The sequence below is a fragment of the Vanacampus margaritifer genome, chromosome 11 (genome assembly GCF_051991255.1).
Source record: "Vanacampus margaritifer isolate UIUO_Vmar chromosome 11, RoL_Vmar_1.0, whole genome shotgun sequence".
NCBI lineage: Eukaryota > Metazoa > Chordata > Actinopteri > Syngnathiformes > Syngnathidae > Vanacampus > Vanacampus margaritifer.
In genome coordinates this window covers 11,559,948-11,586,564 of record NC_135442.1, presented here as the reverse complement: position 1 = coordinate 11,586,564, position 26,617 = coordinate 11,559,948, and the positions used below count along the sequence as shown (strand labels likewise).

Sequence of the window (26,617 nt, the reverse complement as noted above, 5' to 3'; positions counted from 1 at the left end):
AAAACTGAGGCTATCAAAAATTGGTTAATGACAATTTCTTTATTCATCATTGTTTTCACAAATGTGGAAAATCATGTTTACAGTAAATTAAAACAGCTAATCCAATAATTGTCATTGTATAATGACTGTATTCATATGACAGAAAAAATGGCCTTGCTTATCACCGTATTATTTTTCATTAAAAGAAAGACTCTACATGAGCCTGTACCTTATTATTTGTTGATGTTTTTAATTTTAGGCTGTTGGTGGTTAACAAAATACCTTAATTATTGAATTAGGCCCTAAACACAAGCCAGAGATAATTTAGTCAGTCTTTCAATTATAATACATTAAAATAAATAAAATAAAAGTATTATCAGACATATGTCTGTAGAATCATAGCCAAAATAGAGTTAGCAAAAATAAATTGTGGTCATAACTTTTTTAGTTTAATTGATTTTCCTATTTGTTGAATGACTATCTTGTATAAACAAACACAATATATCATGAGGATTTGTGGGTTAACTTACTTTAGGGTTTTCTATGTTAATCCTTCTGGGGTTTTATTTGTTTTTGGAATTGTATGGTGATCATCTCCAATGCAAATGTAAGTGTTGTTTTTTTGCTGAACATGCCACTTTCTTGTGTCATTTCAAACTAAAAGATACACACTAAAAAAATACTTGTACTAAATTGAATTAAAAATAACAATATAACAAAATGTTACAAGAATAGACAATAAGACAACTTTATTACATACTTAATTTTTACTTTAATTTTCGTTTTTAGGGTGAGGCCCTCAATCTAGAGGCCTTATATGGACCAATGTAGAATAGTTTGTTATATTTGTCAACAACTTTCAAAATCACTTACTTTTCAGAACAGTTTTATGAATGGAAATAATGGGTGTTTGCGAGGCAGGCAAGAGAAAGTTCAATGTAAACAAAGATAACAGTGACCAAAAGGGTTGTCTGAATTATTTTTCCAATGTCTGTTGAAAACTTTTCCTTATTTTATCAGGCACAATATATTTTTTAGGGCAACGAATTTCATTAAGTCACACCATAATGGGGGAAAAAAATGTGGATGAACTTACTGACAAAGCATGACATGAAATGACCCTCACAAATACATTTTCTTTTTACATACATGCCTCCCATTAATTACAACAACTAGGCCTATAACGTTAGTTTTTTTTTTTTAAGTTTTTTTTTCTTCTTTTCATCACAATATAATAGAAGAGCAATGTAGTTAGATAGCCTACTGTAGCTTCAACTGTGATTTAATTAGACACAAAAAGGACTCCACCAAAACTGTACCAGAAGTCAAACTAATTTTCACAAAACGAAATAGCTACATAACTATGACAGTCTGTATATATATATATTTATTTTTTAAATGACAATGTTTAGAGAGATTTAAGATTAAAAAAGAAGGCACACTTACCTTTTTAGGGCTCAGCCAGTGACCTGAACCGGAGGGAATTGCTTCGGCCTGTTCTGCTGAATGTGTTAGACAAACTTATCTCATTTTAACATGCTAACTTTTTTTTTTAAAGCAATCTATATTAATAGACAAAATTTACAAAACAGACAGACAATAAATAAACAATCAAGTTATTAAAACACACAATCATGAAAAGAAAAAAAGAGCCGGAAGGATTTTAAATAAAAACCTTTGCTACTGTTTTTTGTAATTATTTTTTTAAGAGGGTATTTTTTTGTAAAAGATTTGAGATTAGAACAGACTGAAACAACAAAGCAACAGATTTAACTGCTTTCTTGTTTTTGTAGTTGAATATGGTCTGTTTCCTTCTCAAACAATAAGAAAAGAGGGTTTTGATTGATTTGTAAACATGAACTTTCACAAGAATAATTATTTAATACAGGCGTGTTTAGTTTTGTTGTTGTTATTGTTGACTTGTTTGTTTTTTTGCTTTTATTATTTAAGAACCAAAACGATAAAACATTTTCCAATGAAGAGTGAAGTCAGAGTCAGATTTATCAATAATAAATCGAGACATACAATTTGTTAATATAAGGACATTGCCAGAATAACCAAAGTGTTTCAGGGGACGTTTCACAATTATCAATAAACACAAATGCGTTTCTAATTTACATACTTTATTTATAAGACGATATTTGCACACACCAAAAAGTTTTTTAACGTGATAACTTCACTGAAATTTATCACATAACGTGATATTGAACTGTTTTTTCTGGTGTGGCAGCAATGAGTTTTTGTACCTAAAATAGTTTAAGAAATACTTTATCAGTAATTCCGGTTGTGAAAATAAACATTTGTGTTGTAATAATTGTCTTTTTATTCCTCGATTCTGAATTTCAAAGCATTTGATAGATGAAGATGAAAGCGTATCCCTTGATCAACTTTTGAACTGAAGAGCTCTTGCTATTTCGTATATAAACGTACTTCTATGTTGTGTAGTGGAGTGTCGTGTTGATGGAGAGGAGTGCTTGGAGAGGAAGTGGTTGATTTATGCTAATGAGGGAGTTGGGCTCCAGTGGGAGCCGCCCTTCATTGAGCACATGCTCAAACCTGGACCCGTTCTACTCGCGCCACTTTCGCAATCTTACTACCATTCACAAACACACGGCCAAGCGTCACAGTGCGAGCACATGGTCGTGCTTGGCTCCTTTCACCTCCTCCTCTCTCTGTGGCGTCTCAGACTTTTTTTCCCGTCACTTTTAATTTTCTTTCATTTTTAGTATAGAAGAGTGTGAGTAAACGGTAAGTGTTCAAGGGATGTTTTTTTTTCACCCCCCACGTAAGCTAGTAGTGTGTCCACCACGCGTGTTATTACGTGAAGAAACCTGTTGTTAGCCTTGTTCTCGTCCAAACAAAGTCAAGTGTTTGATGTCTAGTCGACATCTTATTTTGCTCAAACGGACCGAAATGTGCTTTATTGGCCACTTTCCACATTTGGGGAAGGAGTGTTGTGTGTGCGCGGCGCATAGTTACCTCTCCTCCATGGGTGAGGGAGATTTGAAAAGCATGTGTTGCATTTTGCTTTCGCTCCTCCGCTCGCTAGCAACGTCCTCGCGTGTTTCCTGCGTCTTTCCCCTCCCGTAGCCCACCGAATCCCCCCGCTTGCTTAAAGCCTTAGTGGGCGACGTGTTGGGCGGGTAACGCTAAAAATTCGAACGAGTTTGTCCGCCGAATACTTAAAAAGTGGCTCCGGAACAAAGCAACAGCACATGGGGGGGATGAAGCAGGCCGCGCGCAAGCTACGTTGTTAGCTTGCTAGCGGCTAATGCTAATCGACAAACACGAAAAAGGCGTGGAATTAACTCGTTTGTGTAATCAGCCATTTAAACACACGTGTGTAAAGTCCCCGCGCCACTCAAACAAACACCGATAAACACTTTATTAGCACGTGTTGCGTGTTTACAACCAACTCAGCTACGATTCGAAGTCTATGATGAAGGGAAAGTTAGCTAACTAGCTGGCTAATTTAGTGCGTCTTTTGAACCATCGCTTGTTTTAAAACCTCACTTTCCTATCGCACTACCCTCACAAACTTCCCCCAAATGGTGAAGTTGTTGTTTAAATAACACCGACGTATTTAGCGAACACATGCCCGCATATCCGTGTTTTGGTGAGCATGTAGTGGAGCGCGGATGCAACCGCAACGTGTGTGTATGAGCGGAGGTGATTACACTCTACACGCACCACATCGTTGTGGTTGGAGGCACGCTGGGTATTACTCGCGCACTTGTTCATGTTGACTGTAGCCAGCCGGTGGATGCATGTTGCTCCATTGCGGACTCGTGGGCGCCATGTTAGTGCGTGGGGGGAGGGGTGCGAAGTGTTGTTCTCCCACCCGCTTGTGTTCTCAGTCAGCTTATCGCTTGCATTTGATTGAGGTTCCGATTCGTCTAAAATCTATAAGAAGCGGGCAATTTTCCAGAAACTACTTGGGTTTGTTCAAATTCAGTTTTTTTTATAATTAAAACACTGAAATGATGCCTTCATTAATTAAATGAAACTGCCACTGATAGTAATAATACTTTGGTCCCAGGTGAAGTAACTAAATAACCCGGTGCAATAATGGAAACGATAAGTAAAGAAAATTGAGATTGTGAAGCAGTTTCAGATGGTCACCAAGGTTAATATAGTTAAGGAAATAACCAACGTAAATTGAGATGGGGGAATCCAACCAAAATAAATAAATAATTGAAACTACACTTTTACGTTTATACAACTATTTTAGTGGAAATGTCCTTTGTTTTCATCTTTGGCAATTATGTTCATACGTGATCTTTATTTTAAAAGGGAAGTTAACTCTACATATGTTGTATATGCCCAGACTAGTCTAAACGCAGCATTCTGAGTAATAATACGAATATTGTAGAGTTGAGCAGAAAAATCCACCTCTTTATACCCATCTAAGGGGGCTGCCATTTTGACACTTGTTGTCGACTGAAAATGACATCACAGTTGCTCAGGGCTCAGTAAATGGATCGAACTGGGTGCATTTTGCTGCATAACTTATATTCCACAAACACAGTAATAATCAGAATACTGTGCTTAGACTATTGGGGCTGCAAAGAACCTATTATTATTATATAAAAAAAAGGGGATACCCTTTTTAGGTAATCAATAATTTTGGTGCTACAGTAAATCTTTGGAGAAGAAAGAATGCGAGAGTTGTTCAGGAATTGTAGTTTATTTTATAATACGTAGTGACCCAATTTCATTTTCACTACAAAAATTACCCCCCCCCCCCCTTTTTTTTAAACAAAACCCAATGAACTAAAGAAAAAAAGCAATAATGCCAAACAAACACTCTTGAAAACTAAACAAGTTAAAATAATAATAATAATCAAATCTAAATGTAAGACAGCGAGACTGAAAATCCCAACCTATGTGCAGTGCAGAAAAGTAGGGATAAGGCAAGTAAGTCAGGAAAGATTGCCCCCCCCCACGCCCCAAAAAGTAGGTTTGAAGTAGCTGTTTCCCTTGTTAAGATTTGAATTGTTTAAAATTGTTCATTGCTTTGCTTTGGGGTTTGTTTGTTTTTACGTTATTAGTTGTTTCTATATTAATACTAGTGTGTGAGTATTACTGCTTTGACCATTTTCTTTCACGGGATTAACGCTATATCTTAAACTAGGGAATAAAGGCTGCATGAAAAAAATGGGTCTGATGGAAGGAAAGGAGGTGGTCGCGAAGAAAAAGACCAGGGGGGGGTTCTGAGGGGGGAAGGAAGGCTGGAAAGAGGTCAGAAAGGGATGAGAGGGAAGACAAGGATATCATTTAGCTTGCAAGAATCAAAAGCGACTTGGAAGGAAGGAACAAAGGAGGTCACATGGTCTTGTCTTGCGTAATGTTCTGAGCGGGATATTGTAAACAAGTTGTATTGAAGTGGTAAAATGGAGGTCATATTTTAAATGACACCTGAAAGGTACCGTAAGTGATTTGAGGTGTACACAGGTATGTTTTTGATTGTTCACATTTTGCATTCATTTTGTTAGCTTTACGGGTGTGACAAAATAATATATATTACACGTGTACACTTAAATGGCATGGACTAAAGTGCAACAGCACATTTCTTGTGGTTTGCACAATTGATAAATGAAATAATTGATTAAAAATTAGCTGATTGTGTGGAATTGATTCTAGATCTTAAAGCAAAATGGAGTGGTCGGAACTAGCAGAAGGTGCTGTTGATTCAGTCAACTGCACCACAATGGCAATGACAGAGACAAATGTTTAAGAACATTCAGATTCTGTAATCAAGTGAAGTGAATAGTGATTATTATCAACACAAAATTGCATCCCGGCAGCGTCGGGCCGAAACCTTGTACCTCCCAAGATGGTCACTTTTTAGGAGGTTTGTTCGACCAATAACATTACTTCCTCAAAGAAAGTAAGCCATTTTCAGTATTTAAGATTGGTAGATAATTTGAAAAGACTCAGCAGCATAAAAGTAAATTTGTTCCATACAATTGCATTATTTTTAAACACATGTATATTAATTTTTAGGTGAACTAGGGCTGGGCAATATGGCCAAAAATAAAATCTCAATTTTGGCAGTCATTTAGGACGATTACGATTTTAATCTAAGAAAACATTTAATGGTTTCATTTATTCAAAAATAATTCCTGTGCAAAATGTTCAGACAAGTATGAGTACTGATTCTAAATCAGTTTTAACTTAAACTTAGCATTCATAGTTTATGCTTAAATGCCACAATTAAGGAGTTGGTAGCTATTGTAAACATGTCTTGTAAACCACCCAACCAAAATTATAACTCACAAAAATATTTTTGATGTAACAGAACATAAAAACAACTTTTAATAATCCGAAAGACAAAATTCAATTTCACGATGTAACACATTTTCAACGATTCGATTTTTTAAAAAGACGATGTATCAAATTCATTTAATTTATTGCCCAGCCCTAAGGTGAACTAACCAAATTTAGTCTCCAAATATTGCATACATTGCTTTAAATTTTCATGTTGAAGAGTAGCTTGTAAATTCAACTTGTTAATACACAATTATTTGTTTTATCAATAAAAAAAAAGTTGATTAAACATTAAATTAAATGCATTCATTTTAATCTACCCAGGGGAAATCGGCTTGTTTTTAACCCCCTAAAAAGTTTACTCAGTTGACAAGAAATTAGTAGCCACAGAATAAATGCTTTTTTTTTCGTTCAGAGTTTTTTTTATTTTTTTTATTTTAGTATTTCATTAGTTTTTGTTGTCTTGGTTAATAGAGCAAAGCTTGTATTGAGAGTAAACAAAGCAAAGAATGGTGCCACACTTTTGATTCTGTCTTGTTTCTGCTTTCAGGCCATGGAACACACCCGGACAACGCCGGGAATCTTTTAAGGCCATTTTAGTGTCAAAGTGCTTACAGTGCAGGTAGTCTTATGAGATCTACTGCAGTGGAGGCACTTTCTGCACTATTGTGGCACATGGAAAGAAAGCTTCCCCCCAAGACGGAGGGAATCCCCTTCTATAAAACAGCCTTTGAGGGCAGTGTGATGTCATTCCAACGCGCTAATGAACTCCATATTTTGACGGCGACGACGACTTCAAGCGAGATTTCCTCTCTGGTGCTTATGCTAAGGTGCATCTAGTGCAGATAGTTAAGTCAACGTGCACCTACTGCCCTAAGTGCCCCTTCTGGCATAAGGAGCCTGGAGTCGTCCGTTGTTGTCGCGTCCGTGTTTGTGCAAACACACCGGCGGCGGTGCTCTGTTAGCTTTGCGTGGTTGCGCTGCAAGAACACAGTTGTGCAAATCTATGCAAAGCTGACGGCGTCCTGTGTTTTTACGACAAATGTTGTGGCCCGTCAATCGAGGAGCTGTCCCCGTTTCAGCGGTATTAAAGTGCTTATAGTGCAGGTAGTGTCATGACAATCTACTGCAGTGTGAGCACTTCAAGTACTTCTAGATGCCATGCCAGCTGGGAAGAACCCGAGAGATGAACGCGACTCCCTGGTAAGTTTTGCTGGTTTGCTTTCAGCCATTTTCTGCCGCGCTGTGCAAATCCATGCAAAACTGACCATGGAGCCCACACCAATCACGGCAGATTTGAGCCCGGTCTGAGCAGGTTGGGAGAGGTGGCAATGCTCTGGATGTGTACGGTATTGCACTTGTCCCGGCCTGTTGATGACACTGGGAGTGTTTCTTCGCAGAAACGGTCCATGAGGTCTTGTTTCTCCGGATGATCCACGTTTGACCAATGCTGTCTTCCGGCGAAAAAAGGTGCCAAATGTACTTAAACCTTCAAAGTCGTATCGTGTAAATACAAGATGTTCACATAGATGTATATACTCACTCTTGTTACTCAAGTGTTTTTTGGTCTTTTTTCTTCTTCTTCATATTAACTCATTCCCTGCCATTGACGGCTATAGATGTAAAAAAAATAATAATAATTTTAACCATTTCTGTTAGTTTAACATTTTTTTCCACATTTTTTTTTTTAGCAAGAGTATGAAAACCTAGAAAAAGTTTATTGTACATTTAGAACAGATATAAAATTTGTGATTAATTGTGAGTTAACTATTTAAGTCATGCAATTAATTACAATTAAAAAATAATCTGGTGCGATTAGAAAAAAAAATTAAGGGCGTCAGTCGATTAATTTTTTTTTAATTGTAATTAATCGCATGACTTCACTAGTTATCTCAAATAATTCTAGGTTTTCATTCTCTTAACACAAGTGGGGAAAAAATGTTAAACTAATAGAAATAGTTAAAATGATTTTTTGACGTCTATAGCCGTCAATGGCAGTGAATGAGTCAACGCCGTATTTTTACTACTTTTAAACTCTTTGATTTTTTTTTTATCTTTGAAACAACTACATCAAAACTATATTTGAGTCATTTCCATTCAAAGAGTGGACTTATTGTGATCCCTGTCCTGTGTATGTCTCTGTAAATGTTTGCACATATAATAAAATGGATTTCAATAACATTGAAATTTCTTAAGTGTAAAAAAAAAAAAAAAACATGCATAGGGTTGCAGAGAAATATGCCATGACATTACGAACCCTGGTCCTCGGAGCACGCCATCCGGCCCGTTTTCCATGCCTCCCTATTCCCCACGCAGGTGATTCCAATGACGGCTCATCAGCAAGCACTGGAGAAGCCTGATAATGATCCTCACCTGCGTTGGAATCAGGAGACATGGGAAACAGGCTTGATAGTGTGCCTCAAGGATCAGGGTTAAGAAACTAGTAAGTCCAACCAGCCTATTCCTATAGATGGTGTCCCTGATATTTTGCAGGAAATTACCGGAATGTGAATACTAAATACATTTTTATCTAAAAAAAAAAAAAGTCACATTATGTCCTCCTATAAGTTGTACCTTTTTCATACATAGCATACACAATTACTGAGTAGAAAATAATTGCATGCCTTTACCAAGGCTGATAACACTTGGATCGGCAACATATTGTGCAGAAGCCTACTTATAATACAAGCATAATTATGTTGGAATTTTGTAGCTGCATTTGCTCACTGAGGAAGAAAAAGTGCTGATTGTAGTGGGGATATCCTTGGTCACTTCCAAATACAGCACAGCCTAATACGTGAAATAGCTTTGTCATTGCAGTGAATGCGTTTATGGTACAAGTACAGTGCCATTAATTATGGCTAGCACCTGAACCAAATGAAAATCTATTTCACAAATTTAGAAGAGTATAACTAAGGCATAAAGCAGTACCAAAAATGTTCTAATAATTAGAAGAAATTGTGTTATAATTACAAAGCGCCAGCATCAGGTTACTTATACAATGATGAGAATGCCGTTTTACTGTGATTGCAGTTACGCGATTGTCCAGCAGAGGGAAGCACTTGTACACACTACTGTACATGAATTTAGATCCTGCCTCAGCCTGTAGATGGCAGCGTCCTCATCACGATCACTCAGCCTTCATTAAAATAGACCACAATAAAAAAAATAAACTCGGAGGTATAACACACACATAGCAATACAATAATAATCTCAACATGTTTGGCCTTATTGCATTTTTCCCCCCATTGAATGTATAGTATATGTGGTATGGGCATGTCCGATGTTAAAATGATTCAAAAATAAAATGCAAAAGGGAAATATCAATATAAAAACTTCAGTCGTGCTCTTTAAAAAAGATTAGTTTAATGAGGCCAATAAACCTCCTTAATCCACTTGACCAAAAAATAAGTTTCACAACATTTTTACAGAGATGCAACATGTATAAACGGTGTAATGCTTACTCCAATTGGAGTTTACACCAGCCAAACTCGGGCGCCATAAATAAAAAAACACATCAGACATATCCTTCCAAGCAGCCTCCCTCTGGCCAGTGAGTGCATGTTATTGTGGTGCCAGAGTGAGAGATGCTCACTGGGGTGTACACCTTTCATTATCATGTCCTCTTTGCTTTGACAGTCAAGATAAATGGTACGCGTCCGGGAAGGACACCGATTCAAAGGATGCATTTCCGCTTGTCACCTCGAGCTGATTGCTGGAGCCTCCATTTATCCTGCGGTCTGCGTTGACATTTTGCCTTTATTAGATGTTAAGAATGCATCTTGATGGCGAAGATGTCAGCCACGTCACTCGGGGCTTTCAAGTACTGCTCGTGTGGCCGCTGTGACTTTTTCAACCCTCTGAGAAGCTAACAGTCAGAGAGCAATATTAATGAGGAAACAGTGTTTCGACTATAGTGGGACTGCATAGAACATGTAAAGAGAATTTATGGGTTGACTTTCCTTTTTAAGTCTTAAGTCATTGCAATACCTTTGCCCAGATAGTGTAAGTATAGCATTTAAGTCTATGTATACGCTTAAAACTGTTGTGTCAAAAAATTGGACCAACCCACAAGGATCAATTTGTAGTCAAGTAGTGGTGGATCTGTAATTTTTTCCCCCAACCAAAATTGTGTTATTTTTAGCCTAACAGGAACAAATTTAAGTCAAAAGTGTAATTGTTAAGAATTAAGACATTATTGTGTGCATCACAAAAAAAATCCAAAGAAAAAGCAAAACAATCTTTCATATGTGCATTTCTTTAAAGTTATTGCTAATTACTACAATAGATTAATTATTAGGGTTGGGTTTAAAAAATCTAATCAATATCAAATAGATTTTCCTTTTTGAGCCTGATATCAATGAATCGATTATTTTAATATCTCTTTTTCCCATGAATTCATAAGAAAAAAATTTTTTAAAGACCAATTTTTTTTGGGTATCTTACTGTTTTCTTGAAATTTACTGTTCACATGAATTTAAAAGTATTTTCTTACATTTATGAAAGACCTGACTTATTGCACTTTAAGACAATTCAGTCTTTTTTACTATATATTTACAATGACTGAATTTGAATTATGAAAATATTTTCATCTCATCTTTGCTGATGTCAATGTTTATGTAGCACTTAAGTGATTATAACATGTTACGTTTATTAATAAACTAAATCATTTAACCAGTTACTGCCTCCGTAAAATGTGATTTAGAATTGAATGTTTGTGGAGTTTTATCATGCCATTGGTATTTTCAAAGAATTGATGTTCCATAATTAAAATCGGCTTGACAGAGGTGACAAATCCAAGTCCAGAAAGTAAAAACCCTGCCACAGTTTGGCTTTAGCCCTTGATGCTAGCTATAGCTAGCTCCCTAGCAGATAAACGAGCACCATGGGAGCTAGCTAGGGAGCAGGTAAACGAGCATCATTAGAGCTAGCTATAGCTAGCACCCGGGGCTAAAGCCAAACTGTGGCAGGGTTTTTACAAATCAAATTGAACTCGAATCAAATGAGGAAATTAGAATTGATAACTATCCCTATTAATTATTGAGAGAGAGCTGTCAGGCCCTCGTTGGATTTATCGAGCTTATTGAACATTTAAAGGGGACCTTGCACGTGTGTCAACTTTGCAACGTCTTGGCGACGTAATCAAAATGTGGCCGCAAACTCTAAACAAAATAAAAGCATCCTGTCAGCCGTCTTGCTGAGGCGGCACTTCAACCGCTGGCCTTCTCTGTGACAGAGGTCCCGGTCCATCAGCTGACCCCTGCCAGTTATCCGCCTCTCTCCCCGACCGACGCTTGAACCGCGGTTAAGTATGCACGCGGTGCACCGCCACCGTCAATTTATGCTAATGCAGCTGTGAATTGGCTGCGGAAAACAATTAATTTTCCCGGGGCAGGTTGATGAGGAGTTTTCACAAGTGAGATTCTTCGTAATCCGGTCAGCCTCATCGACACTTTGCTGACTACGTGGCTTGTCAGGCGAGATGTGAGCAGAAGTAAATTTGTGTACATGCTTTGTATGCTTCGCACACAGCAATTAAAATGTCAAGACTTTCCATTGCGGTTTATTTGCAATATTAATTAGCTTTGATTCCCCATTAGAACTGCCCACTTGGCAACACCCACCGTGTGTAATGGAAACTCACATGCTTGGCAATTCAACATCATCCATCTGTCGAATAAACAGAACCCTCGATGAATATGAAAGAGGTCCAATAATACTTGCATCACGCAGGTGTCAATGTCAAGATAATGGGGCTAGATCCGGCCCTCCCCATCATTTTATATGGCCTGCCAAAGCAATTTATGTGCATTTGCTTCATGTTTCTTGCTAAAATCTGGAAGAAAAATGTCAATTGTCTTCATTTCATCATCAAACAAACTGAACTGCAGCTCTGCTTACCTTTTGACTTTGGCATCATGTGGTGGTTAAAGGCAATGTGGGTGTTTTTCAAAGGTGGCAAATCAAGGTCCAGAAAGTAGATGCCCTGCCACAGTTTGACTTTAACCCCAGGTGCTAGCTTGCTAGCTCCATTGGTAATCGTTTACCTGCTAGGGAGCTAGCTAGCATCTGGGGCGAAAGCCAAATTGTGGCAGGGTTTTTACTTTCTGGACCTGGATTTGCCACCTCTGGTGTTTTTGCATGTTATTGTTTTTGACAGTTGGCTCTGAATCTTCAGCCAGCCTAGCTGATCAAGTCATGAGTGGAGGAAGGTTGCAGAACAAGTTGCTCGCAGACACATTTTCATAAATAAACAGAGAAAAGATTTACTAAAGTGTTCTGTTTTTCTCGCAGTTCTAATGGATTGTCTGAAGAAGAATAAAACTCCAATTTAGGCGAAAGACAAAAATATCTCTCACAGTACACTATCAATATGCCAGCATCAGATATTGAAACTGTCACTTTCCAACAATTATGTACATTCAGTTTTACACTTTCTCCAAGTACATTCAACAATTTAAGAAATCAATGGAAACATTATTTAGTTGTTGTATTGTTTTTCAAATAGGCTATTGCTCCCCACTAATGGTCAGAACTGTTTTCCTGAAAGGAAATGAGTCGGCAGCCACTGTCGGTAATGGAAATCAACCAGAAAAAACAACTACATATGATCAGATAAAAATGTATTCGTCTTCTTCTTTGACTCATTATCTAATGGTAATTCATGTATGCCTCATTCCACATGTACTGTAATGATCACCTTGTTTAGTATCAGAGGCGCCAAATCCAGTTCCAAAAAGTAATAACCCTGCCACAGTTTGGCTTTAGCCCTAGGTGCTAGTTAGGTAGTTCCCATGGTGCTTGTTTACCTGCTAGAGAGCTAGCTAGCTAGCTAGCTCCCATGGTGCTCGTTTACCTGCTCGGGAGCTAGCTGGCTAGCTAGCACCCATGGTGCTCGTTTACCTGCTCGGGGGGCTAGCTAGCTAGTACTAGGGGCTAAAGCCAAACTGTGGCAGGGTTTTTACTTTCTGGACCTGGATTTGCAACCTCTGCTTAATATAAGTGTGATAGTAGTTGAATTAGAATGGACTTAGAGTGGACTAACTAAATGTTCTTTGTCAATGCGTCAGTGTTTCTTGGTCAAGGTTTCTTCGTCAATGTCGAGGTTTCTTTGTAAAGTTCCTGTTCGCTGTGGTTACTTTGTATTTTTTGTTTATAAATAGTCTGTTTTTCAACTTTCGTGTCCTGTCTGTGTTTGGGTCCAAATTCCTCACCTCACGTGACAGCTATAAAACTTTAAATCGCTCCCCTGGAAAATGACCAAATGGAGTTAGCCCACTCTAGTTCTCAGTGGTGCAAGTGAAGCACAGCATTCGTCACAGCGTTACATATCAGAAGCTCATGTATACGATCTCCTCTCTTAATGGATTTGGAGCAGATGAATGAGGATTAAACTCTTACAGTCTTGTGTGTTTGGATCTGCAAAGGCCACACCAGGCAAACCACAGAGGAAAATATGTGTGTGTTCCAACAGTGTTATTTGGTGTAAACAGTCCACATTGTACCATCTGCGCTTTTGGTGTCGCTTATGCACCAGGCATGGATTACGGTACAGGGAGGGGGGGAAGGGGAAAACAAAACAAAACAGGAAGTGGCATGGAAAACAAACACTGCAAATATTTTGTGAATGACAGATGGAGGATCAAGCCAAAGCCAACACAGAAATCCCTTCAAAGTGTTCGTTCCAAAGCCCAAAAGTAAATTGTTTTATGCGGTCGTACATTTGATGGAGTACTTCTATAAAAACAAGGAGGAGGTCACGCTTTCATATTTATTTACAGAACAAACAAAACACAGATTTTCTTCTCAGCTTGTGGTTTTCTGAGCTACATGAGTTCATTTGCAAAAGAGCATCAGGTTAATGTTACATGAGGAAAGTCATATTTTCTTTAGGGAAATTATGTTTCCAAGGAAAAAAGTAGCAATCTACGAAAATGTATTGCAATCAATTTTTTTGGGGGGACTCCTTTTTTTCTGCGTAATGTTTTTGCGGGGGCTTTGTTATTATTTTTTTTTTTTTCTGTTTCATGCAATATGTTTTTCCTGTCATAAAAATATTGTGGAAAATGGAGGGGGGGGGGGTATTCTAAAAAACAAAATGATTCCCAAAAAACAGGAAAAACATATTATTAAAAATATTTAGAAAAACTGGAAAAAAGTATTCCAAAAAAAAACAGAAAAACATTCAGAAAAACTGAAAAAAATTATGCAATATGCTTTCATAGACACGGGCTTCTGACGGTTAAAAAAAAAAAAAGTCTGTTTCTGACGGAATAGAAATGGTCTTCCATATGTATATGTGAGCCAAAAGGAATTAAAAATAAAGTAAGATGATAAAAACAAAAGTTATTTTTTCTGGCGGGAATGGGCTTCTATATGGAAAGGGCCTATATACGAGCCAAAATGAATAAAAATAAATTAAATAAAGCTTCCCCTCATTTCAACCATTGCTACTATAGCAGTAATAAACATAATTGTAACCGGATTTCAAGGAGAGTTCTATTGCACGCAAAGCATTTCAGTTCAAAAGCGCCCACTTTCTCAAAGGATCGTCTCTCGCCAGTCAAATGCTGCTTGATGTCTGCTTTACTCAAATATCAAGTCACAGATGATAGTCTTTGCATGAGAGATACGTGGTGGTGATAGCCGATTAATGTTAATGTTATTTTGGGATGCGGCCGTTTTTCAGCTGCAGCGTTTAACATGTGCAGACTCCCCTTCAAACATGTGGCCTCACTCGATAAACCCGCACTCAGGTTCGAACCGCACTGCTAGAAACCATACGGGAGGGAGACTCTCTCTTATCGTCAGTTCCACAGGGGGCAACGCACTTTGCTTTTGTGCAATGTGAAATGTTTGATGTGTCGTTCTGTGGGAAATAAAACCTTTTTGACAGGTGAAATGACACATCTGAGGAAACCATCGGAGAACAGAGAGACTTGTTAGCGAGTAAATGGAAGCCGGCGAAGAGCTATCGCGTTCCCGACCAATTTGTCGACTATAATTATGAGACTTTGCCATAACGGGACAAAGCGAGACTCGTATATACTGCTGATTTTCAATAGTTGAACTTTTCAGTGCTTATGCTTCGCTATCTATCTCAACGCAGTGTTAAGTATTAAAAAAAGATGATTAATAGTGACGCGTCAGCAGTGATGTGTTTGCATCTCCACTGTGGCAAATAAATCTTGTCGTTTGTCAACACTGAATTATTGAAATATACCCCGCTGTGCAGCTACTAGAGAATAGTCGTCAAACCGGAGGCCAAATAATCCTTTGCATTACCGTCCATATATATTATCCTACGGAATGCAACGTGTTCTTCTCAAGTCATTAGAACAAATCCCCCTCAACAGAGGTAATTACTCACACTGTTGTACTAAGTGGCATTTGTGTCAAGAACATTGATAGATGCTTGTGAGTATTATCATTCATCCTGCTTCTCTTGTATTGTCAAGGCATTGAATCGATCGCTGGACTTTAGCCTCTCATCTGGCCGGGCTTTATCAGGGCATGCTGAAAGAATAGCTTAAATGGCGTTAGTCTGAAAAGAGGGAGAAGGATCCAAGAATTTATTCTCTAAGGCAGGGGTCGCCGACATAGGTAGCGCCCGCGGGTACCACATGAGTAGCCTGCGGGGCTGTTCTGAAAAAAAAAATTGCTCACCAGTGATGTGACATTGTGATCGTTTGAGAATGTAAAACGCTTGCAGAGATTTATAGAAATGAAGTGTTTCATGTTGATATTGTTATGATCGGTGTCCTGTCTGACTTGTAAGGTTTTGTTTGCACCTGGACTCGTCATCCAATCATCTCCCCCAGCCACTTGTGTCTTGTCCAGGTGTCGCTCGTTGTCTCGTCAGTTGGCTTATATTTTGTTCCCTGGTTTTGTTCAGTCTTGGTTGGATCACCACCGGTGTTTTGTTGTTACTTTGATTTTTTTGGTCTTTTCAGATCTTTGTTGGTTTTGTTCACCCAGTACCCCTGGTAGTGTTTTGGTTAAATAAATAGTTTTTCGGCATGACCTGCCTCCCTGCATTTGGGTCCTCCACTCCGCACCGTGACAGATATGAACACAACTAAAGGTAATTTGAGGAGATTTTTTATTTCAGCAGTGCGTATCAAACTGGTTGCCATTCACGCCAATCGGTACCAAAAAGTAGCCGTTTTCAAAATGGTTGGTGATTGTTAGAAAAATGTTTCTTTGCGCTTATGAAATGTGTTTTCTTTTTAGTGTAAGGACAAGAAAGTCAACCTTGATTCTCTTCTATCTCTTTTGTTACCACTTTGTTGTGGGTAAAGCTATGTTTAGGGGGGGGGTGCAGTTGGATGAGGCAGATGACAACTGCCTGTTCCTGTGTGTTTTTATGACATTGCCTAAGGAGAAATGGACAGACACGTCTTAGAAAGCAGCCATCAGGTTGAATTTGAGCTGTCAAGTTTCTCCAAAATTTTTATAAAAATGGACACTTTTAAAGTGCTTGTCCTGCTATATATATTAAGATGAGCATTTTTGTCTTGATATTGACCCCTGCTCTGGCGGATGAGGAATAGAAGCGGAAAAACGCAACAACATTGAATTTGTCATTTCATATACATCTGTAGCTGAGAAAATAACCAACACCACATTCAACACAAAAACAAAACAAAAATGCTTTGAAAGAGGAGTTAGCGATTCCATTTACGTCAAGGTTGAGAGACTGTCTCCTTCATTCTGTCATTTCTTTTATTCCACACTGTAGGAGGCAATATAATATTTAACAAAAAAACAAACACGGCACAGCTAGTTTGGGCCTTCAGTTGCCATATTCGTTGTTACATTGAATGTTTGCAAGTTTCTAAAGTAAAAAAAAACAAAAACATATTCATGTCACTCCCCACACTCCTGTTCTGTTTCGTCACTTTTCGCCATGTATGTTTACCTGTATTTGTATATTTCCAGTGGGTTACACGACAGTCGCACAGACTTATATACACGCATATATATATATATGTGTGTGTGTGTATGTACTGTATACACACTGAGTGGCATTTTCAACACGCCAAGGAGAGATCAATGTGAATACATTTAGTTAGTCTGGCCTAGCAAGTGGCAACGTAAGATGGCCGCCGATCAAACATGAGCACAACGCAAACTAATGCTTCGTCCAATAGGGGTACCCCGATACGCGCTTATATGACCAAGTCTTTCGAAAAGGGGTAACCCAGGGGTCTTATTTGGGTTTTTAAAAAACCAAATAAGAGCATATACTGTTTTTTTAAAGAGTTAATGACTAGGGGTGGCCGATCTCCGATCTTTTAAAAAGTCTGACCTGCCAATCCCGATTTTTTTTCCAATCTCGATTTTTATTTATTTATTTATTTATTTTTATAACAAGCAGCATACACCTTCAGAGTTCCAATCTTATTTTATTGGAAAATATTGAATAATATCTGTGAAATAATACAAACCGGTTGTTTTAATTGCAAATTAAGTAGTTTTCTGAAATAAAAATGAAAAGCCTATTAGTCATTTCAGCAGAAGAGGGACTTTTTCAGACCTCTGAGGAGGGAGATGAGATCGGTGGAAAAGATCAGTTTATTTTTAAGGGATCGGCTGATCACTGATCCCCCCCCCCCCCCCCCACCATTTAATGACTGCAGGTCAATTGTCGTTTTGTATTCCAAAAGCGTATACCCCGGGTTCCTAAACTTTATTTACATTCCAAAAACCTTACACCACACCACCAAACAAAAATGTGACCAGAAGTATGAATACAGAAATAATGATGTTCTCATGTCAATTTATTCACAAAATGACTTGGTGTGAATGGCAAGAGAAGGAAACACAGAATTATTGTACTTCTGCGTTGAATGAATAATATTATATATATATATATATATATATATATATATATATATATATATATATATATATATATATATATATATATATATATATATATATATATATATTAATAAGGCTTTTTCTACAAGGTAAGCTACAATTAGCTTATTTATTTATTTATTGTTGAGGAGACTGGGAGGCTCGAAAAGAAAACCCAACAGTGCAGCAAAATGGAGACTGTGGAGCAGCAGCGGTATAAGTCAGTTCAATGGAGGCTTTTGTGGCTTCAAGCAGTCGTCTGTCAGTGTTTGGTGCTTTGACCCCACTTGTGTGAACATGGCATCTGACACCACTGCAGGCAATGTCAAATGAGGCAGCGTGGGCGAAAGCTTTATACAACACATATACACGCACCCACACACACACACTTGCCGCTAAAGATGTACCATTTGTCAGAAACAAACTAAGATTTCCTTTTAGCGACAAGCCTCCCTTGTACTGCATCTCATGAATGCTGCAAGGCACTGGTGTGCTCAATGGGCTCTCGTCTCAGAGGTGCACACGGCCACATGATCTTTACATGCCCTTTTGTCCTACATTCGACAAACATACAGTATTTCTTGCGCTGAACATGATACAAGATAATAACGCAACACTTTTCTTTATGCTCCCATTTTTCATGAGCTGAAGTCAACTATTTAGTACTTTTTTAAACTAATCTGTGTTAGTGAGCACTTCTCCTTGGCTGAGGTAATATTGTATTGTGTGGTATGACCACCAGTTGCCTCACACAGGTACTTGAACACGCTGTGATATAATTCAATCCGATAGGTCACAAGTCAATAAAATACAGGTGGTTTTTTTTTATATACAATGTGAAATTTGCTTGCTTTCATTGCATAGTAATTATTTCTTGTTTCAAAAGCTATTTTTCATGCCCTAATGTCTCTTCATCATAGTCTTTATAATTGTTTTTTCCCCTTCAATTTCTTTGAGGTTTTAAACTCTAATAAGGAATTCTAATGTGACGTTACTTTTGTATAACCCAGTGTAAGTCTGAGCAGAACGCTTCAACAACTTCTTTTGTGAGTTCAGGACTGCAAATTAATCACTCTATAATTTGACATCTTAGCTAAGCAATCTAATAATGCTTTAGTATTTTTTATTTTTGTCAAACATTTAACTTGAAAATGTAATAAGTATATTTTAGCATTAAAAGATATCTAGTCAAAGCGTCTACATGCTGTTGTGTTAAAATTATAAGAACATTAAAAAAAAGTAATGGTAATTGCTCATGTTAAAACCTTTACGTGGGTGTCGGTCGACCACATTTGTTGAACACTGTATATACACATACAATACTGTACAACAATATGTTATGTAGATCGAGGGCATCCAAACTTTTTTGTTTGAGGGCCACATACAAAAAATCATGCATGAAGAAGAATTGTGTTTAGTCCTAACAAAAATTTTATAAAAATGTCTTTGTGTTTTTGCATATCTAGAAATATAAACCAATTTATTGTATTTGTTTTCGACACCCTCCTTTCTTACTTTGACCGTTACCACACTTTATTTTTTATTTATTTAACTGTGCCATTTTTAGTATATGTCGCGGGCCATTGAAAAATGAATGGTGGGCCGCAAATGGCCCTCGGGCCGTAGTTTGGACAACCCTGTATTACATCATTAGTATAGTATATTAAAGTGAATAGCAGTGTAGTAGTAGTAAAGTGTTAGTAATTAAAAAGAAAAAAAATAATTAGTAGTGAATAATATAGTATAATTAGTATACAGTATGGTTCATTCAGACTCCTTAACTTTTTTTTTTTTTTTTAAATTCCTAAATTTGAGTCTGAGCATGCATTCAATCACAATTTTTTATTTTTTATTTTTTAAATCCAGGAATGCAAGAACTGTAATTTAACACTTAAATATAAGAAAGTTATACTACTATTTTGTGAGGTTAAATTTGGGGGTGGGGGTATTTCAGGTAATGTTTTGTTTTAGCATTAAAAATACCATTTTTGTTAAAGCTTCAGCATACGGTTGTATTACAGAACCACAAACGCTGTACATTTAGTGTAGCTTTGGCATAAACCTTACATTTGCTAAGCAGTACATGCAATACTGCACAACGCTTATGACAGTAATATGCAATGTGTGTGTGTATATAGCGTAACATAAAAGTATAAAATATCAATTGTGAATAAATAGCCCAGAAATTCCCATTGTCCCCCAATGTGTAGAGGAATGCAGTAATGAACTCATTTGTTTTGAAACGTTGCCTCGTTATACTACATCTGCATCAAGACCTTGATGCAAGCATGTTGGTCAAAGGCGCATTTAATATTCCGTGCAGTCCCTCTGAGCTTTGGCCTTCCCCTCCTAGCAGGGGCGCCTAATGCAACATAATGAGTGGCTGGCACATACTCTTGAGTGCATCATCGTCCTCACTGCGGATCTATCAAGCCATCACAAATGAATGGACGCAAGCTACTCCCCCCCCCCCCCCCCCCTGAAATGTCAGGCCAGTTTTCAAAAGATGTTTACTGACTAATTACAGAATGTCAATTGCCAGGAGCTTTAGGGGGAGAAAAAAAAAAGAAATGCCACATGCATAACAATAACAAGGCGCAAATGAGAGTTGTGTAATTGTGCAGTTAAATGTCAGGAAAATGAACAGATGATCAATTATCTGCAGGGTGATTTCGTTTACTTGTCTTAATCACACACTTGTCTGACTTCAGTCATGTGGTGGTGGTAACATCTGGTCTTCATGTTTTTTTATTGAAGGGAATCTATTAATACTTTATCAGGCATGTACTGCTTTTTTTCCAGTCGGATTGATCAGGGTGGAAATTCCTCGGGCACTCTGGCTTCTTTCAAAAACATGCACGCTTGGTTCATTGAAATATTTCAATCAGAGGTTTTTAAACTTTTAGGTCAATGGACCCCTTACAGGAGAGAAACATTAGCAATAATCCTAATCCTAATGGTAATTAATTATGATAGAGAGATATGACAACATGTTGGATGTCGGACACGTTTAGGCGCCACACACTCGAACTCAGTATGTGTGAACAAATATTTGTGGTAAAAGAAGTGAGTCTACTCTTTCGTTTGGTGACTATGTTGTCCCTGAAGACAATATTCTGTGGGCCTTGTGAGAGCAGCTAAAATGCTTTAAAATGGCTGCCAAAATGGAGAACTCTGGTGTCTGTTGTCCCAGAAGACAATATTCTGTGGGCCTTGTGAGAGCAGCTAAAATGCTTTAAAATGGCTGCCAAAATGGAGAACTCTGCTTTAAAAACGGTTGTCAGTGAATGACATGGGAATTTTTCATATGTAATCGTTTAAGGATCTCCCTGAATGCTTCTCCTCTCATCATAGTGAAGCGATAGGTTGCCAGGTTAGCAGCATGCGCAAGTTAACCTTTGACATGCTCACCAAGTTGAAGTCTGAAGAGTTATGCTTTTATCTGTTTTAACTTTTGAGTCATAGTTTTTTCCACATTCCATATGCAGAGGTTTGTGTTTTTTCCGTGAACTGTGAACCTTCCTGAAGTGTCAGTCAGATTTTCCTTCCCCCCTGCTTAAAGTGACTTTCTATCAAAAATAGTGACGCACCGAGGATTCACTCCGCACCGTCATACGGGTCCGGGGACTTCTGAGTCTAATTTGCCTCAAACTGAAAAGGCAGATAATAGGGAGCTTCAGAGTGGCAGCCCAATTCCCCCGTTTGCCTCATCCAGAAGATATTCTGTTTTAAATATCAAGCTGCTGATATCAAATATGAAAAGAGAATTTGAATGAACTAAAATTGGATATGAGGAGAAATATAAGGAAATCTCCATACCACTTGATAAGACTATCTCTCTTCATATATTGTAGAGTGGGACAAGTTCATTTCTTGTCTTGTAATGTAATGAGTCTATTAGCGCAATGATTTATGTAAGTCAAAGGCATTCTTCATTACAGTAACATCATATTAGGACTGCAAATTATGCAAATGTTTTGCAGTATTGTAAAAGTCAAGAAGACATATTATGGAATATTGACATTTTAATTGTATACAAATAATATAAATGTACATACATTTTTTCCCCCTGCTGCCTTTTTATGAAAATATGTCAGGGTGTCAATTTCAAGCGTGGATCCACATGGCAATCGACAAAGATAGTTCTTGGTAATGAAGTGCTGACTCCATGAGTGAAAATGCATGTCTTTCTATTTCTATTAATGCTCGCCCTTCTCTTGGTCATTTTGAAAACACCCAAGCTCCATCCTCGGTCATCTATAGTCTCATTTAGCTTTAATTTTGTCATTTCAAGTGAATGTTAGTTATTATTTATACTTTAAGAATTTTGCCAGAAGAATGTCAGAGACCTTTGATTTAGACACCTGCGAACTGTTGCAGAATATGATGCAGAATATTTAAAAAAAATAATTCTTGATGGTGATAAGGCTGTTTGTATTTGGCAAAAACAGGGATCCAACTATTAAAAACATAATTTAAGGGCCGTCCTCGGTTAATAATGCGACCTACAAGATATTTCAGCGTTACAAATGGAAAGGAACACATTTTTACACACTGCGCTAAAATTTGGAGTTGTCGTTTTTGTCAGCTTTGCTGTAATGTAGTTGTAAATACATTTGAATGCAATCTAATTAGTAATATATCTACTATTATTTTTTGCATCCCTGTCAGTATTCTCAACTTTTTATGCAGCACATCTTCTCCAACATGGAAAGTGGCTTGAGAGTGCAAGTGGACTCGTTTCACGCTGTGGCTGCAATCAATGCAGCTGCAGTCAGAGACAAGAGAAAACATTGACGTAACCAAAGGGCAAAAACATAATTGAATTTTAAAAGCGAATCTGTTGTATTGGACGACTTCAGTTTCTGGCGGTGTTCCCCAACCCTTATTGAGCCAAGGCAGCCATTTTACATCATCGAATGACACACTACCAAATTAAAATGTCACAAAAAAGAATGACTTTTTATGATCTTGAATTTACAGTACAGTATGTGCGGTCTCAATCTGAGGTGTGTTAGACCGGGTGTTGGTAATTTCAGTGTGGGGATGAACACAGCCAACTTCATTCACAACCAATAACAATAATGCATTTTTAAAATTGATTTATATGATTTATTGATTTCTATGAATAAAATACAATAACATCCTTGCTCATAATCGTTTCCTCGGCACTCCTGATAATCTATCACGATGCCACGTCACCCTGGTTATGAATCACTGGTCCGCGACTACGTAATTGCATCTACAAATGACAGATAGCTTGTAATTGAAACAAATAAGGTAGCCAATAAATCAGCTAATTAGAGGAGCAAATCAATAATGAAATACATCACGCTTGGATATTTGATGAAAGTTAGGAACGAAAGTGCGTGTTGCGGCCCCCGAGGGTGTTTTGCATTTCACCATGCGGGAATAATGGAAGTTCATCTCATCAGCCCCCTTGAATTTTCACACTTATTGAGATAAAATACAGTAATGGTATACGTATCATTGGACTCATTAATGGCATCTCCAGTGTGAGATTACGCGAGATAAGAAGCGGCGCAAAGCATCCCTCAACCAGCTCATCTTCATCGCATTAACATTCCTTACTGCAGTCGGGCAACACACATTGAAATGTCCATAGAGGACTTGCGGCATTTATTTTAAAGTCATGGAACAAATGGCTACATTATGGACTCGGTCTTTAAATATGTATTCTCTGTAAGCGTCGCCGAGAGCGAATGCAGGCGCTTTTTCTGACCATATTTTCTAATATTATGATGGATTTGTAATATTGTTTATGTTAGACCAGTGTGGGAGGTTTTGGAGCCACTGATAAGAAAAGCTAAATTATGAGTCTTCATCAATCACTAGAATCCAGAAGCCTATCTGCTCCTCTAATATCGGGCTGTATTTTTCATTATTTAAGCTTTTATATTTCAAGTCGGCCAGCGACATTGAAAATGACGTACTGGAAATAATGGACAAGATATGAGTTGTGACCATTGTCTCCAATTCATAAAAATCTAACTAAACATTTAGTTGCATTTCTGTGGCAGAAAATAATCCTAAACTACTTACTGTGTAAACAAAAACAACAATTCCATTGAATGAATCCATTGTCTTTCTGCAGACACCTTAGCTGCCCAACAAGATGCCTGATGTAAAAAATACAAAATTTAACACTGAACAAATTAATGCATGCACAAACAGATTTACATACTCTACCTTTAAGTATTATGAGAATACATTCATAATTCATGCGAAAACGGTTGTTTTGGAAGGTCATCCAACAAAGAAAAATGAGATAATTTCAGTTTAGGTGGAAAAAAAAAACTTCAAAAAGACAATAGTAATAAAAGTTGGAATATTATAAGAATAATGAGCAAAAACTAATGTTATTAAACTATAAGAAAAAAGTTTTTGTTTTTTTTTGAGTATTTTGTAATACAAATTGTAATTTTTGTAGGGGGAGAAATTCAAGAAAATATTTCATTTAGAAAAAATACCTAATTTGCTCCCAAAGTCGTATTTATACGTTTAAAAAAATAAATAAATAAAAATAAAATCATTTTTTTTTAATTGTTTGTTTTATGCTAGAGCATACAGAAGGCTTTGAAGCCGCCTCTAAACTGAAGAGAATGGTTGACACAATGGTAGTTATTACAAAAACGGCCAGCAGGTGGCAGCAGAGCATAAGCGATTAACCAGGGCCATGTTGCAAAAAGCTTTTTCCACCACAGTTTTAAACAGATTTGTGAATCATGAATAAACTTAGCTATATTCTAATGCTAATTGCTGCAAAACGGAAACCGATAGAAATATACTTTTTTTCCTGATGAAAGAAGAGACTCTAATCTTTCTTTTGCTAGGTTCCATGTTTTTATATAGCAGTGGAACACAGTAAAATCCAGTAAAACATCAGGGAGCGAAGGGGGTTGCTTAAGTGAAAATGGCTGGGAGAATAATTTCTTACTATTAAGATGTGATGGCAACCAGTTCGAGGTGTACCCCACCTAGTGCCCGAAGCCAGCTGGGATAGGCTCCAGCACCCCACGGCCCATGTGAGGAATGAGCGGTGCAGAAGTAGGATTGATGGATATTAAGATGTGAATAACTTAATATGTAGATCTATTTTTGTTCTCCTCATAGTGTCCCTTTTACGCCATCATAGCCAATAGTGTTGGTCATTTTCCACAAACACCCTTAGAATTGTGCACCTTTTTAGCTCAATCACATCTCAACTCTTTTAGTCGCCGCTCCATTAGCGAGATGCTTCTATATGGAAGCTACACCTCATTAACTAGGCACCTTCATTACACTTAATGGGCTGATGGAGGCTAAGACAGGCACACTCTTCCTTTGCAGGACAATAAATAGCTCTCCAAAGACGACATCCTGATAACCTAGAGGTATCACGGCACCGTTGTGCACTCGGAATGTATTTCTGCATTTTCTTCTCACAGGAGTGTTATTATAATGACAACAATGCTGGGCCTAAAATGGAACATTGCACTTTAGCAACCACTATTTCAACAATGTCCATGTTGGTACTGTAGGCCTACTACTTACGCGATCAATACTTTGCTGCTGTTTACCTCCACTTAAAAAATCTTATTTTCACTGACTGACTGACTTCAAGCTGTTTTTAGCTAACTAAATGTTAACACCTGTCATGGCTAACTATACAGAATGCAATGTTGTAAATTTGGGAAGGCAGCATTTTTACACAAATGTATTGACTCTCATAGGAGTGTACCTAATATTCTGTCCAGCAAGTGTAGCTAACACAGAGCTTGCATTTGAACATCAGCATACTAAGGCTTCCATAGAAGATGGGAAAATCCATCTGGCAAGTTCCGCTCTATTGACTCTACATACACTTACCTTTACCTGTCAGTCTGCTTTGTCCTTGCTCCATGCATACATTTTTTTTCTTCTCTTTGCTGTGTTCCAAGCTGGCATTAGACTTCAATCCAGTGTTGGGAGCGTGCTCATTACAGGCCCCCCGGGGGATGTAAATGCAGTTGATTTGTACAGGAAAGAACAATGTTTGGAGAGCTTGAACAAACATCTCGTTTTGAACTGGCCAACCTGCTACGATTTATGAAGGAGAAACTTAGTTTTCTTGTTTGCAGTATTTGCATAGTGTAAGCGGTTGGTTGCTGCTCACGCCATAATGGTTTCATTCCTCATTGTCAGCCCCACGGACATGTTTGTTTGCAACGCAATCAACGGGTGAGGTGATGAAGCATGAGCAATGACATTATGTTCAGGCGTTGACTCGCTGCAGGCTGCAGGAGAATGTGTGACGCCTCTCCTCTCCAATTCAAGCTTGTGCTAATTACGCAGCTTGGTGGCTGGCAGGGAGGTCAAAATGTCAAGGTTTAAACTGTATGTAACTTGGTCATTGTACAATACGGTCTTACAGTAAGCTTAAGTCACCTGTACTGATTGAAGATAATGGAAGGGAAATTAATCCATTCCAGCCCCCCAAATATGTCTGTAATGCGTTTTTCAT

The 26,617-nt window shown here is 37.8% G+C and overlaps 1 protein-coding gene and 1 long non-coding RNA gene across 4 annotated transcripts in view; one reads left to right on the top strand and one right to left on the bottom strand.

Moving 5' to 3' along the window:
• The window catches only part of fastkd5 (FAST kinase domains 5), a 44,470-nt gene extending 40,843 nt beyond the window's left edge, over nt 1–3,627 (bottom strand). The window contains exons 1-2 of one of the 3 annotated variants that reach the window (XM_077579973.1): nt 2,959–3,602; nt 1,426–1,499 (exon numbers count right to left, since the gene is read on the bottom strand). The gene's annotated coding sequence lies outside the window, so the exon portion shown is untranslated. Of the gene's footprint in view, nt 1–1,425; nt 1,500–2,958 lie in introns of all 3 variants that reach the window. The other 2 variants (XM_077579972.1, XR_013295920.1) reach the window with 2 other exon arrangements.
• LOC144060427 (uncharacterized) lies at nt 2,538–8,430 on the top strand. The gene is made up of 2 exons (XR_013295921.1): nt 2,538–2,727; nt 6,800–8,430. It is a non-coding gene; the product is annotated as an uncharacterized LOC144060427 (long non-coding RNA).
• The last annotated feature ends 18,187 nt before the right edge of the window (nt 8,431–26,617 follow it).